Source organism: Ambystoma mexicanum, chromosome 5q, assembly GCF_040938575.1.
Source record: "Ambystoma mexicanum isolate Mex_15411 chromosome 5q, UKY_AmexF1_1, whole genome shotgun sequence".
In the NCBI taxonomy this organism is placed as follows: domain Eukaryota; kingdom Metazoa; phylum Chordata; class Amphibia; order Caudata; family Ambystomatidae; genus Ambystoma; species Ambystoma mexicanum.
Genome location: NC_090933.1, coordinates 382848058 through 382861335, shown reverse-complemented (window position 1 = coordinate 382861335; position 13278 = coordinate 382848058).

Sequence of the window (13278 nt, the reverse complement as noted above, 5' to 3'; positions counted from 1 at the left end):
TTGTCCACTGATCCCCTATTGGTTTTAAGGAAATCTTCCAGCTCGATATGTAGAGCATCTGCAACAGTTGGGTCCTTGAGAATTTCCGGTGGCATTCTCCATTTCCTTAACAGAGGTTTTGCTTCATTAAGGGTAATTTCTAAGGAAATTGGGGAATGGTCCGATAGGGTGCAGGGATGTATCTCACAATTGGTAACTTTAGACGTAAGGGTGGTTGATACTATCCAATAATCTATGCGGGATTCGGTGTCGTGAACAGAGGAATAAAAGGTATATTGCCTCATTTGTGGGTGTAATGTCCTCCAGGCGTCTACCATGGGCATTTGTGATAGGATGTGCGTTATCGTAGTGGCAGCCTTAGTAGGAGTTCAGTTTTTTAGTGGTCGAGCGGTCCAGAGAGACATCAAGGATGGTGTTGAAATCTCCCCCCCCATAGTATATATTAGTCCCCCAGGGGTCCATTTCATGTACAACATTTGTGTAGAAGTCTGGGTCATCAATATTGGGTACTACAACACTAAGGGTATATCTACTTGGACCTGTAACAAGGTCTAATTTCAATTCCTACCGAGAATTACAAAATCATAGTCACACTCAATCACGGTCTATAGAGAAAACGATTTTTCAGAACACATTTAGTATGTATAATCATTCCATCAGTCATATATAACAGTAAAAAAGTTTTCTATATGTCAATGGATCTTTCCCAACATCAGAGAATGTGCCACTTCTTCACTTCCAACAATTAAAAATCAGTCCCAAGTGTATAAATAAGAGCTGAAAAGACACAAGGCATTTTACATTAGATAATGCCAAAGTACCAAAGTACTTAGAGTTTTCTAGTGCTATGTCTGCAAACCAGTGTATGGGAATTTAATGCCACTAGGGTGCCAGCAACTAGAAAAATCTAACAACTTGTACCAATAACACACAATACATGGATTATAAAGGCGCCCTAGTGTAAGGGTCCTTTTTTCAACATCTAAAATATGTACAGACAAAAAACAGTATAATGCCAGATTTTGAACACAGTCTATGTAAAAAATTCTGTGAACAGATCTAAAAAAGCATGAGACCAGCTCATGCTGTATCAAGGTCGACCGGTTTCATAACCATATCTTGCTCTGGTCATCTTCATCAGGACTTTGTTTTATGTAGGGTCTTTACTCCCTGTCTGGGATAGCTGCCTTGCACCCATACGTGAGTGTTCCTATTCCTATAGGACAAGAGTCAGAGAAAAACAGAAAAAGAGAGATGGTCACACTGTGCCCTTTCCAATCTTCTACTATTATTTACTGCTATACCTCAATTATTTTCAATAGGTGTATCTAAAGATATCACTAGGCTCTATTACTGACATGGACAAATTATTTATGTCCAAAATTGTGCCTATTGTTACAAAAAACATGAAAAAGTAAGGAAGTGGAGTGAATGGGGGATCAGGAAGGGGTAAATACGTGCACAGAGGAACTCCAAAGCCTTATCTTCCTCACCTACAGTTGTGTACTGTCTGGGCTAACCTTATAGCCCATGCAAGAATCAATTAAGCATAGGCTTACCGCACTGTATTGGTAGAGTGTCTGCTCTGAATGTCTAAGAGCAGGGCGCTCCCTGGCGCTATGGATACTGTATGCCGCGCTGTCAACTTAAGCGCTGGCTTTTTGGAACCTATAAAAAACAAGCAAAACGGCAAAAAACGCGGATTAGTCGGAACCCTCGTTGCTTCTGAGATGCCGTTAGTTGTATTGCAACTTAAACACCTTCAAACAGCTCTTACCCGACTTTCTTTAGTGGTAAATTAAACAGAGCATGATCGCATCTGTGTGGTGCCTCGATGCCGTAGAAATGCTTCCGCTGCTGGTCGCCAGCACGCTGTGATGTCTTCATTCAAAATGGGGCATCCGAGAAGCAGGGATAGACTCTATGCTAAGTCAGCCATCTTTGCTCTAGTTGCTTTGTCAGCCATCTTAGGTCAGGCTCAGAGGGTGTCTATATTTAACTCGGAATAGCAAAAAGCGAAACTACTATTTTGTTTATGCTTTACGAATGATTGTCAAAGCCAAGGCAGCTATTTTGCCGTGTCACAAGGCTAGGTTTTTATATTCAAATTAGGGCATCCAAGAAAACACAGCTGGACTCTACGCTTCGTCAGCCATCTTTGCTCTGGTCACTATATCAGCCATTTTAGGTCAGTCTGAGAGGCTGTCTATTCCTTACTCGTAATGCACACGAGTGATGGTGAAAAGGCAAAACTGCTATTTTTTGCCGTACGAGTAATTATAAAAGGGAAAAGGAAAAACAGCTATTTTTGCCGTGTCACAATGCAAGGTTTTTTCAGTAGCAGCGCGGGGAAGACAACAACATTAATTAAAAATGATGTTCAGAAAATGTTTTTTTTGAGAAACAAATACTATATATATACACGTATATATTAGTGAACTCCCATGAGAAAGAACTCTGTCTCTAAAAAACGCTATGACATTGTTTTTATTAATGGCAGTACGTATCATACGTGATTATTTCACAGGAGGAGGAAACAAAACTGTGTTGCATACTAAGCGAACCAAGGCTAAAAGTACATTAAAAAACAACAACATTTTGCTTGATGGTACATCATTATCAAAACAAGTACATTCTTACATTGTATTTTTTCATCATCTGTTTCCATCATCACTCAACAACCCCTATCATTTGTATACACCCTGAATCCAGAAAAAGTGTGTGAGGACATATATCTATACAGGAATGTAGGGAAGTCCGGGGGTAAGTTGTACATGAACGTTAGTCCCCTAGTTATTGGATGCTTGGAGTAAACCTCTACACTGTTGTCGTGATTTTAAGTGGGGAGAACGGCTAGTTCATTCCATTGGATAAATTCATTAAGCCCTCTCCTATGTGTATTAAGCCTGAATATCCAGTTTTGTTCTCTCCTAAAAAGTATGTTATGAAAATTGCCACCCCGTTTGGGAATATTAATTTTTTCAATTATCGTCCATTTGTATGCTTCCGGACTATGTCCTTTCATGATGAAATGGTTTACCATGGGTGCTGTCAACTTTTTTGTCCTTAGGCAAGAACGATGTTCGACCATCTGTTTCTTTATAGGTCTCATGGTCATCTCTACATATTTGAGATTACAAGGGCATTTAATCAAGTAGGCAACTCCTGCAGTGTTACAGTTGGTGAGCTGTCGTTGTATCCAGGGGGTGCGAAGCCCCAGGTCAATTTCTTTTGTGCGCTCTGTTTGTGAGCACATAGAGCAGGATCCACATGGTGAGTGTCCTGTGGAGGCAGTACTTTGCCAGATGGTTGCAGGGCATTTATCTCTTTTTTCTCTGAGCGTTTTTACTAGCTTGTCCCGAATATTGCTCCTCCTTTTGATGGCAAATTTCGGCTCATCCAGGTGATGTTGTCCGGTATTAAGAATCGGCCATAGAATCTTTATTTCCTTTTCAAGCTTATTCAGCATGGGAGAATAGCTCATGACTGCCATTATGTTGTCTTGCGTGTGTGGTTTAGGGTGTTGTTGCAGAGTGATACTTCTTGGAATGTTTCAGGCTCTCCTGTATGTGGAGTCGATAATCCTCTTTGGTTAGCCTCTATTAGCCAATTGTTTCTTAAGAGCTTTTCTTTGTTCTTCATAATGTGAGGTCTGTGTGCAAATTCTTCTATGTCGAAGAAATTGACTGAATGGAAGGTTATCTTTCAATGCCTGCGGATGGTAGCTGGAATATGTCAAGAGTGAATTCCTGTCGGTAACTTTGTTTTATACTCTGGAACATAATGTTCAGGTCCAAAAAATGGATAGCTTTTTTTGTCAAATTCTAAAGTGAATTTAAGAAAAGGATTTTGTGAATTGAGCCACGTGTGGAATATGTGTATTTCCGCTTCTGTGCCTCTGAAGATCAAGAAAACATCGTCTATGTACCTCTTCCAAAGTTTTATTTGATCCAAGAAGGGATTAGAGGATGGATAGATGGCATCACATTCAAAAGCATTAACAAAAAGATTTGCCAGGCTGGGGGCAAAGGTAGCCCCCATAGCAGTCCCAAATATCTGTTGATAAAAGATGTCATTACAAATGAAATAATTTCTGGTTAGAGCTATTTCAGCCAGTTGGATTATCAAACCAGGGGGAGTAATGTGTAGGTCAATGCCTGATTCCAGAAGATGTTGTACCATGGAGAGTGTAGCTTGTTGTGGTATTTTCGTATACAACGACTCTATATCCATGGTAACTAGCCATTCTGTGTCTTGATTAAAGCTAATGGTATCCAAAAGATTTAACATTGCTGTGGAGTCCTTTACATAAGCACGCATCTTCAATACTTCATCTTTAATAAAGAAATCAACAAATTGTGAGAGAGGTTCTAGGACAGACTGAATGCCGGATACTATGGGTCTGCCGGGAGGTGGGGTTATGAGCTGATATGCTTCTCGGATGCCCTATTTTGAATATAGACATCACAGCGGACTGGCGATCAGCAGCGGAAGCATTTCTGCGGCTTCCAGGCACCACACAGATGTGATCATGCTCTGTTTAATTTACCACTAAAGAAAGTCAGGTAAGAGCTGTTTGAAGGTGTTTAAGTTGCAATACAACTAACGGCATCTCAGAAGCAACGAGGGTTCCGACTAATCTGCGTTTTTGCCTTTTTGCTTGTTTTTTTATAGGTTCCAAAAAGCCAGCACTTAAGTAGACAGCGCGGCATACAGTATCCATAGCACCAGGGAGCACCCTGCTCTTAGACATTCTGAGCAGACACTCTACCAATACAGTGCGGTAAACCTATGCATAATTGATTCTTGCATGGGCTATAAGGTTATCCCAGACAGTACACACCTGTAGGTGAGGAAGATAAGGCTTTGGAGTTCCTCTGTGTACGTATTTACCCCTTCCTGATCCCCCATTCACTCCACTTCCTTAGCTTTTCATGTCATTTGTAACAATAGGCACAATTTTGGACATAAATAATTTGACCATGTCAGTAATAGAGCCTAGTGATATCTTTAGATACACCAATTGAAAATAATTGAGGTATAGCAGTAAATAATAGTAGAAGATTGGAAAGGGCACAGTGTGACCATCCCTCTTTTTCTGTTTTTCTCTGACTCTTGTCCTATAGGAATAGGAACACACACGTATGGGTGCAAGACAGCTATCACAGACAGGGAGTAAAGACCCTACATAAAACAAAGTCCTGATGAAGATGACCAGAGAAGATGTGGTTATGAAACCGGTCGACCTTGATACAGCATGAGCTGGTCTCATGCTTTTTTAGATCTGTGTACAGAATTTTTTACATAGACTGTGTTAAAAATCTGGCATTATACTGTTTTTTGTCTATACATGTTTTAGATGTTGAAAAAAGGACCCTTACACTAGGGCGCCTTTATAATCCATATATTGTGTGTTATCGGTACAAGTTGTTAGATCTTTCTAGTTGCTGGCACCCTAGTGGCCATTAAATTCCCATACACTGGTTTGCAGACATAGCACTAGAAAACTCGAAGTACTTTGGCATTATCTAATGTAAAATGCCTTGGCCCTCATTACAACCCAGGCGTTAAGGGGTTAACGGCGCCGTTAAAGGAGGCGGCGCCGTTAAACCCTTAACGCTTGATTACGAGGTCCCTTTGCGGGTGGCACTTTAACGCCTGCTTTTAGCAGGCATTAAAAAACCAACCCGCAAAGGGACCTAGGAGCTAATTACGGCACCGTAATTTACGGTGCCGTAATTAGCGCCTTCCCCAGTCCCAGTGAGCCCTATGGGGCAAAAATGGGAATGGGGAAGGGCCATGGCGGCATGGGGAATTACCGCCCCGCCAACCTCGGAATGGGGTGGTAATTCCCCATTCCGCCATGGCGGAGTCGGTAAGTTACCGGCATGGACCATGGTGCTATTTTAGGGGGGGCTGAGTGGATTCCCACGGGTGTGCTCTTTTGGGAAATGCATGGGGTTCCCTGTTTCCCTTGCTGGCTTCGACACCCTAGGCCCAAATCTGTAGGTTGCCCACTTGAACAAAATGGGCAGTGGCGAATGGCTTGGGGTTCCCAGTCGGTTACCCTTTTCCTTTTGCGCCCCCGGTAGGTGCACCCACACATGTGAGGTACCGTTTTCATCGGGATACGTGTGGGGACGCGGAAAGGTAGGCCACGTGTTGTTGGCGCTGTGTTTCGGTAGGTGGCCAGAGCGAAATGTCTGAGAATTGTCTTCATTTCCGGCCAATTTCAGAGACATTTCCCTGTGTCCACTCACCGAAACACGTCGCCAACAGCAGATGTCATACCTTCTTGTGTTCCCACAGGTGTCCCGACGAAAAAGGTACCTCGCATGTGTGGGTGCACCTACCGGGGGCGCAAAAGGAAAAGGGTAACCCGCTGGTAACCCCAAGCCTTTCGCCACAGCACAATTTGTTCAATTTGGGTAATAAATTCTGGGGTGATGTGCGCAAATCATACCTCTGCGGATTCCCATGGGTGTCCTCTTTTCGGAAATGCATGGGGTTCCCTGTTTTCCTTGGTGGCTCGGACACCCGAGGCCCACATCTGTACGTTGTGCCGGTCGGCAGAATGTCTGAGATTTTGCTCTGAAAACAGACTTGGGGTTACTTGTGTTTTAGGCTTTCCCCTTGGCGGCCAAGTAGGTGCACCCACACATGTGAGGTACCATTTTCATCGGGACACCTGTGGAAACACGGGACGGTAGGCCATGTGTTGTTGGGGGCGTGTTTCCATGGGTGCGTCGAGCGAAATGTGCGGAAAAAGCATTTTTTTTCCCGACTTTTTGGACTTTGCGGGGCTGTCTGGGTAATAAAATCTGGGGCGATGTGCGCCAATCATATCTCTGCGGATACCCACGGGTGTCCTCTTTTCGGAAATGCATGGGGTTCCCTGTTTTCCTTGGTGGCTTGGACACCCGAGGCCCATATCTGTAAGTTGTGCCGTTCGGCAGAATGGCTGAGATTCCCCTCTGCAAACAGACTGGGGGTTGCTTGCGTTTTCGGCTTGCCCCTTGCCAGCCAGGTAGGTGCACCCACGCATGTGAGGTACTGTTTTCATCGGGACACCTGTGGGAACGCAGGACGGTAGGCCATGTGTTGTTGGGGGCGTGTTTCGATGGGTGCGTCGAGTGAAATGTGCGGAAAAAGTGTTTTTTTCCCGACATTTCGGACTTTGCGGGGCTGTCTGGGTAAAAAATTCTGGGGTGATGTGCGCAAATCATACCTCTGCGGATTCCCACGGGTGTCCTCTTTTCGGAAATGCATGGGGTTCCCTGTTTTCCTCGGTGGCTTGGACACCCGAGGCCCATATCTGTACGTTGTGCCGGTCGGCAGAATGTCTGAGATTTCGCCATGAAAACAGACTTGGGGTTACTTGTGTTTTAGGCTTTCCCCTTGGCCGCCAGGTAGGTGCACCCAGACATGTGAGGTACCGTTTTCATCGGGCCACCTGTGGGAACGCGTGACAGTAGGCCATGTGTTGTTGGGGGCGTGTTTTGATGGGTGCGTCGAGCGAAATGTGCGGAAAAAGTGTTTTTTTCCCGACATTTCGGACTTTGCGGGGTTGTTTGGGTAAAAAATTCTGGGGCGATGTGCGCAATTCATACCTCTGCGGATTCCCACGGGTGTCCTCTTTTCGAAAATGCATGGGGTTCCCTGTTTTCCTCGGTGGCTTGGACACCCGAGGGCCATATCTGTACGTTGTGCCGGTCGGCAGAATGTCTGAGATTTTCCTGTGAAAACAGACTAGGGGGTTACTTGTGTTTTAGGCTTTCCCCTTGGCGGCCAGGTAGGTGCACCCACACATGTGGGGTACCGTTTTCATCGGGACACCTGTGGGAACGCGTGACGGTAGGCCATGTGTTGTTGGGGGTGTGTTTCGATGGGTGCGTCGAGCGAAATGTGCGGAAAAGGCGTTTTTTTCCCCACATTTCGGACTTTGCAGGGCTGTCTGGGTAATAAATTTTGGGGCGATGTGCGCAAATCATACTTCTGCGGATTCCCACGGGTGTCCTCTTTTTGGAAATGCATGGGGTTCCCTGTTTTCCTCGGTGGCTTGGACACCCGAGGGCCATATCTGTATGTTGTGCCGGTCGGCAGAATGTCTGAGATTTCTCTCTGAAAACAGACTTGGGGTTACTTGTGTTTTAGGCTTTCCCCTTGGCGGCCAGGTAGGTGCACCCACACATGTGAGGTACCGTTTTCATCGGGACACCTGTGGGAACGCGTGACGGTAGGCCATGTGTTGTTGGGGGCGTGTTTCGATGGGTGCGTCGAGTGAAATGTGCGGAAAAAGCATTTTTTTTCCCCACATTTCGGACTTTGCAGGGCTGTCTGGGTAATAAATTCTGGGGCGATGTGCGCAAATCATACCTCTGCGGATTCCCACGGGTGTCCTCTTTTCGGAAATGTTTGGGGTTCCCTGTTTTCCTCGGTGGCTTGGACACCCGAGGCCCATATCTGTACGTTGTGCCGGTCGGCAGAATGTCTGAGATTTCCCTCTGAAAACAGACTTGGGGTTACTTGTGTTTTAGGCTTTCCCCTTGGCGGCCAGGTAGGTGCACCCACACATGTGAGGTACCGTTTTCATTGGGACACCTGTGGGAACGTGTGACGGTAGGCCATGTGTTGTTGGGGGCATGTTTCGATGGGTGCGTCGAGCAAAATGTGCGGAAAAGGCATTTTTTCCCGACATTTCGGACTTTGCGGGACTGTCTGGGTAATAAAATCTGGGGGGATGTGCGCAAATCATACCTCTGCATATTCCCACGGGTGTTCTCTTTTCGGAAATGCATGGGGTTCCCTGTTTTCCTCAGTGGCTTGGACACCCGAGGCCCATATCTGTACGTTGTGCCGGTCGGCAGAATGTCTGAGATTTCGCTCTGAAAACAGACTTGGGGTTACTTGTGTTTTAGGCTTTCCCCTTGGCGGCCAGGTAGGTGCACCCACACATGTGAGGTACTGTTTTCATCGGGACACCTGTGGGAATGCGTGACCGTAGGCCATGTGTTGTTGGGGGCATGTTTCGATGGGTGCGTCGAGCAAAATGTGCAGAAAAAGTGTTTTTTTCCTGACATTTCGGACTTTGCGGGCTGTCTGGGTAAAAAATTCTGGGGCGATGTGCGCAAATCATACCTCTGCGGATTCCCACGGGTGTCCTCTTTTCGGAAATGCATGGGGTTCCCTGTTTTCCTTGGTGGCTTGGACACCCGAGCCCCATATCTGTACGTTGTGCCGGTCGGCAGAATGTCTGAGATTTCCCTCTGAAAACAGACTTGGGGTTACTTGTGTTTTAGGCTTTCCCCTTGGCGGCTAGGTAGGTGCACCCACACATGTGAGTTACCGTTTTCATCGGGAAACCTGTGGGAACGCGTGACGGTAGGCCATGTGTTGTTGGGGGCATGTTTCGATGGGTGCGTCGAGCGAAATGTGCGGAAAAGGCGTTTTTTTCCCGACATTTTGGACTTTGCGGGCTGTCTGGGTAATAAAATCTGGGGGGATGTGCGCAAATCATACCTTTGCGTATTCCCACGGGTGTCCTCTTTTCGGAAATGCATGGGGGTCCCTGTTTTCCTGGGTGGCTTGGACACCCGAGACCCATATCTGTACGTTGTGCCGGTCGGCAGAATGTCTGAGATTTCGCTCTGAAAACAGACTTGGGGTTACTTGTGTTTTAGGCTTTCCCCTTGGCGGCTAGGTAGGTGCACCCACACATGTGAGGTACCGTTTTCATCGGGACACCTGTGGGAACGTGTGACGGTAGGCCATGTGTTGTTGGGGGCATGTTTCGATGGGTGAGTCGAGCGAAATGTGCAGAAAAAGTGTTTTTTTCCCGACATTTCGGACTTTGCGGGGCTGTGTGGGTAAAAAATTCTCTGGCGATGTACACAAATCATACCTATGTGGATTGCCACGGGTGTCCTCTTTTCGGAAATTCATGGGTTTCCCTGTTTTCCTCGGTGGCTTGGACACCCGAGGCCCATATCTGTACGTTGTGCCGGTCGGCAGAATGTCTGAGATTTCGCCATGAAAAGAGACTTGGGGTTACTTGTGTTTTAGGCTTTCCCCTTGGCGGCCAGGTAGGTGCACCCACACACGTGAGGTACCGTTTTCATTGGGACACCTGTGGGAACGCGTGACGGTAGGCCATGTGTTGTTGGGGGCATGTTTCGGTGGGTGCGTCGAGCGAAATGTGCGGAAAAGGCGTTTTTTTCCTGACATATCGGACTTTGCGGGGCTGTCTGGGTAATAAAATCTGGGGGGATGTGCGCAAATCACACCTCTGCGTATTCCCACGGGTGTCCTCTTTTCGGAAATGCATGGGGTTCCCTGTTTTCCTGGGTGGCTTGGACAGCCGAGGCCCATATCTGTACGTTGTGCCGGTCGGCAGAATGTCTGAGATTTCGCTCTGAAAACAGACTTGGGGTTACTTGTGTTTTAGGCTTTCCCCTTGGCTGCTAGGTAAGTGCACCCACACATGTGAGGTACCGTTTTCATCGGGACACCTGTGGGAACGCGTGACGGTAGGCCATGTGTTGTTGGGGGCATGTTTCAATGGGTGCGTCGAGTGAAATGTGCGGAAAAAGTGTTTTTTTCCCGACATTTCGGACTTTGCGGGGCTGTCTGGGTAAAAAATTCTGGGGCGATGTGCGCAAATCATACCTATGCGGATTCCCACGGTTGTCCTCTTTTCGTAAATGCATGGGTTTCCCTGTTTTCCTCGGTGGCTTGGACACCCGAGGCCCATATCTGTACGTTGTGCCGGTCGGCAGAATGTCTGAGATTTCGCCATGAAAACAGACTTGGGGTTACTTGTGTTTTCGGCTTTACCTTGGCCGCCAGGTTGGTGCACCCACACATATGAGGTACTGTTTTCATCGGGACACCTGTGGGAACGCTTGACGGTAGGCCATGTGGTGTTGGGGGCGTGTTTTGATGGGTGCGTCGAGCGAAATGTGCGGAAAAAGTGTTTTTTTCCCGACATTTCAGACTTTGCGGGGTTGTCTGGGTAAAAAATTCTGGGGCGATGTGCGCAAATCATACCTCTGCTGATTCCCACGGGTGTCCTCTTTTCGAAAATGCATGGGGTTCCCTGTTTTCCTCGGTGGCTTGGACACCCGAGGGCCATATCTGTACGTTGTGCCGGTCGGCAGAATGTCTGAGATTTCGCTCTGAAAACAGACTTGGGGTTACTTGTGTTTTAGGCTTTCCCCTTGGAGGCCAGGTAGGTGCACCCACACATGTGGGGTACAGTTTTCATCGGGACACCTGTGGGAACGCGGTACGGTAGGCCATGTGTTGTTGGGGGCGTGTTTCGATGGGTGCGACGAGCGAAATGTGCAGAAAAAGCGTTTTTTCCCCACATTTCGGACTGTGCAGGGCTGTCTGGGTAATAAATTCTGGGGCGATGTGCGCAAATCATACCTCTGCGGATTCCCACGGGTGTCCTCTTTTCGGAAATGCATGGGGTTCCCTGTTTTCCTCGGTGACTTGGACACCCGAGGCCCATATCTGTACGTTGTGCCGGTCGGCAGAATGTCTGAGATTTCGCTCTGAAAACAGACTTGGGGTTACTTGTGTTTTAGGCTTTCCCCTTGGCGGCCAGGTAGGTGCACCCACACATGTGATGTACCGTTTTCATCGGGACACCTGTGGGAACGCGTGACGGTAGGCCATGTGTTATTGGGGGCTTGTTTCGATGGGTGCGTCGAGCGAAATGTGCGGAAAAAGCATTTTTTTTCCACACATTTCGGACTTTGCAGGGCTGTCTGGGTAATAAATTCTGGGGCGATGTGCGCAGATCATACCTCTGCGGATTCCCACGGGTGTCCTCTTTTCGGAAATGCATGGGGTTCCCTGTTTTCCTCGGTGGCTTGGACACCGAGGCCCATATCTGTACGTTGTGCCGGTCGGCAGAATGTCTGAGATTTCCCTCTGAAAACAGACTTGGGGTTACTTGTGTTTTAGGCTTTCCTCTTGGCGGCCAGGTAGGTGCACCCACACATGTGAGGTACCATTTTCATCGGGACACCTGTGGGAACGCGTGACGGTAGGCCATGTGTTGTTGGGGGCATGTTTCGATGGGTGCGTCGAGCAAAATGTGCGGAAAAGGCATTTTTTTCCCGACATTTCGGACTTTGCGGGACTGTCTGGGTAATAAAATCTGGGGGGATGTGCGCAAATCATACCTCTGTGTATTCCCACGGGTGTCCTCTTTTCGGAAATGCATGGGGTTCCCTGTTTTCCTCGGTGGCTTGGACACCCGAGGCCCATATCTGTACGTTGTGCCGGTCGGCAGAATGTCTGAGATTTCGCTCTGAAAAACAGACTTGGGGTTACTTGTGTTTTAGGCTTTCCCCTTGGCCGCCGGGTAGGTGCACCCACACATGTGAGGTACCGTTTTCATCGGGACACCTGTGGGAACGCGTGACGGTAGGCCATGTGCTGTTGGGGGTGTGTTTTGATGGGTGCGTCGAGTGAAATGTGCGGAAAAAGTGTTTTTTTCCTGACATTTCGGACTTTGCAGGGTTGTCTGGGTAAAAAATTCTGGGGCGATGTGCGCAAATCATACCTCTGCGGATTCCCACGGGTGTCCTCTTTTCGAAAATGCATGGGGTTCCCTGTTTTCCTCAGTGGCTTGGACACCCGAGGGCCATATCTGTACGTTGTGCCGGTCGGCAGAATGTCTGAGATTTCGCTCTGAAAACAGACTTGGGGTTACTTGTGTTTTAGGCTTTCCCCTTGGTGGCCAGGTAGGTGCACCCACACATATGGGGTACCGTTTTCATCGGGACACCTGTGGGAACGCGGTACGGTAGGCCATGTGTTGTTGGGGGCGTGTTTCGATGGGTGCGTCGAGCGAAATGTGCAGAAAAAGCGTTTTTTCCCCACATTTCGGACTGTGCAGGGCTGTCTGGGTAATAAATTCTGGGACGATGTGCGCAAATCATACCGCTGCGGATTCCCACGGGTGTCCTCTTTTCGGAAATGCATGGGGTTCATTGTTTTCCTTGGTGGCTTGGACACTCGAGGCCCAGATCTGTACGTTGTGCCGGTCGGCAGAATGTCTGAGAGTTTCCCGTGAAAACAGACTTGGGGTTACTTGTGTTTTAGGCTTTCCCCTTGGTGGCCAGGTAGGTGCACCCACACATGTGAGGTACCGTTTTCCTCGGAACACCTGTGGGAACGCGTGACGGTAGGCCATGTGTTGTTTGGGGTGTGTTTCGATGGGTGCGTCAAGTGAAATGTGCGGAAAAAGTGTTTTTTTCCCGACAT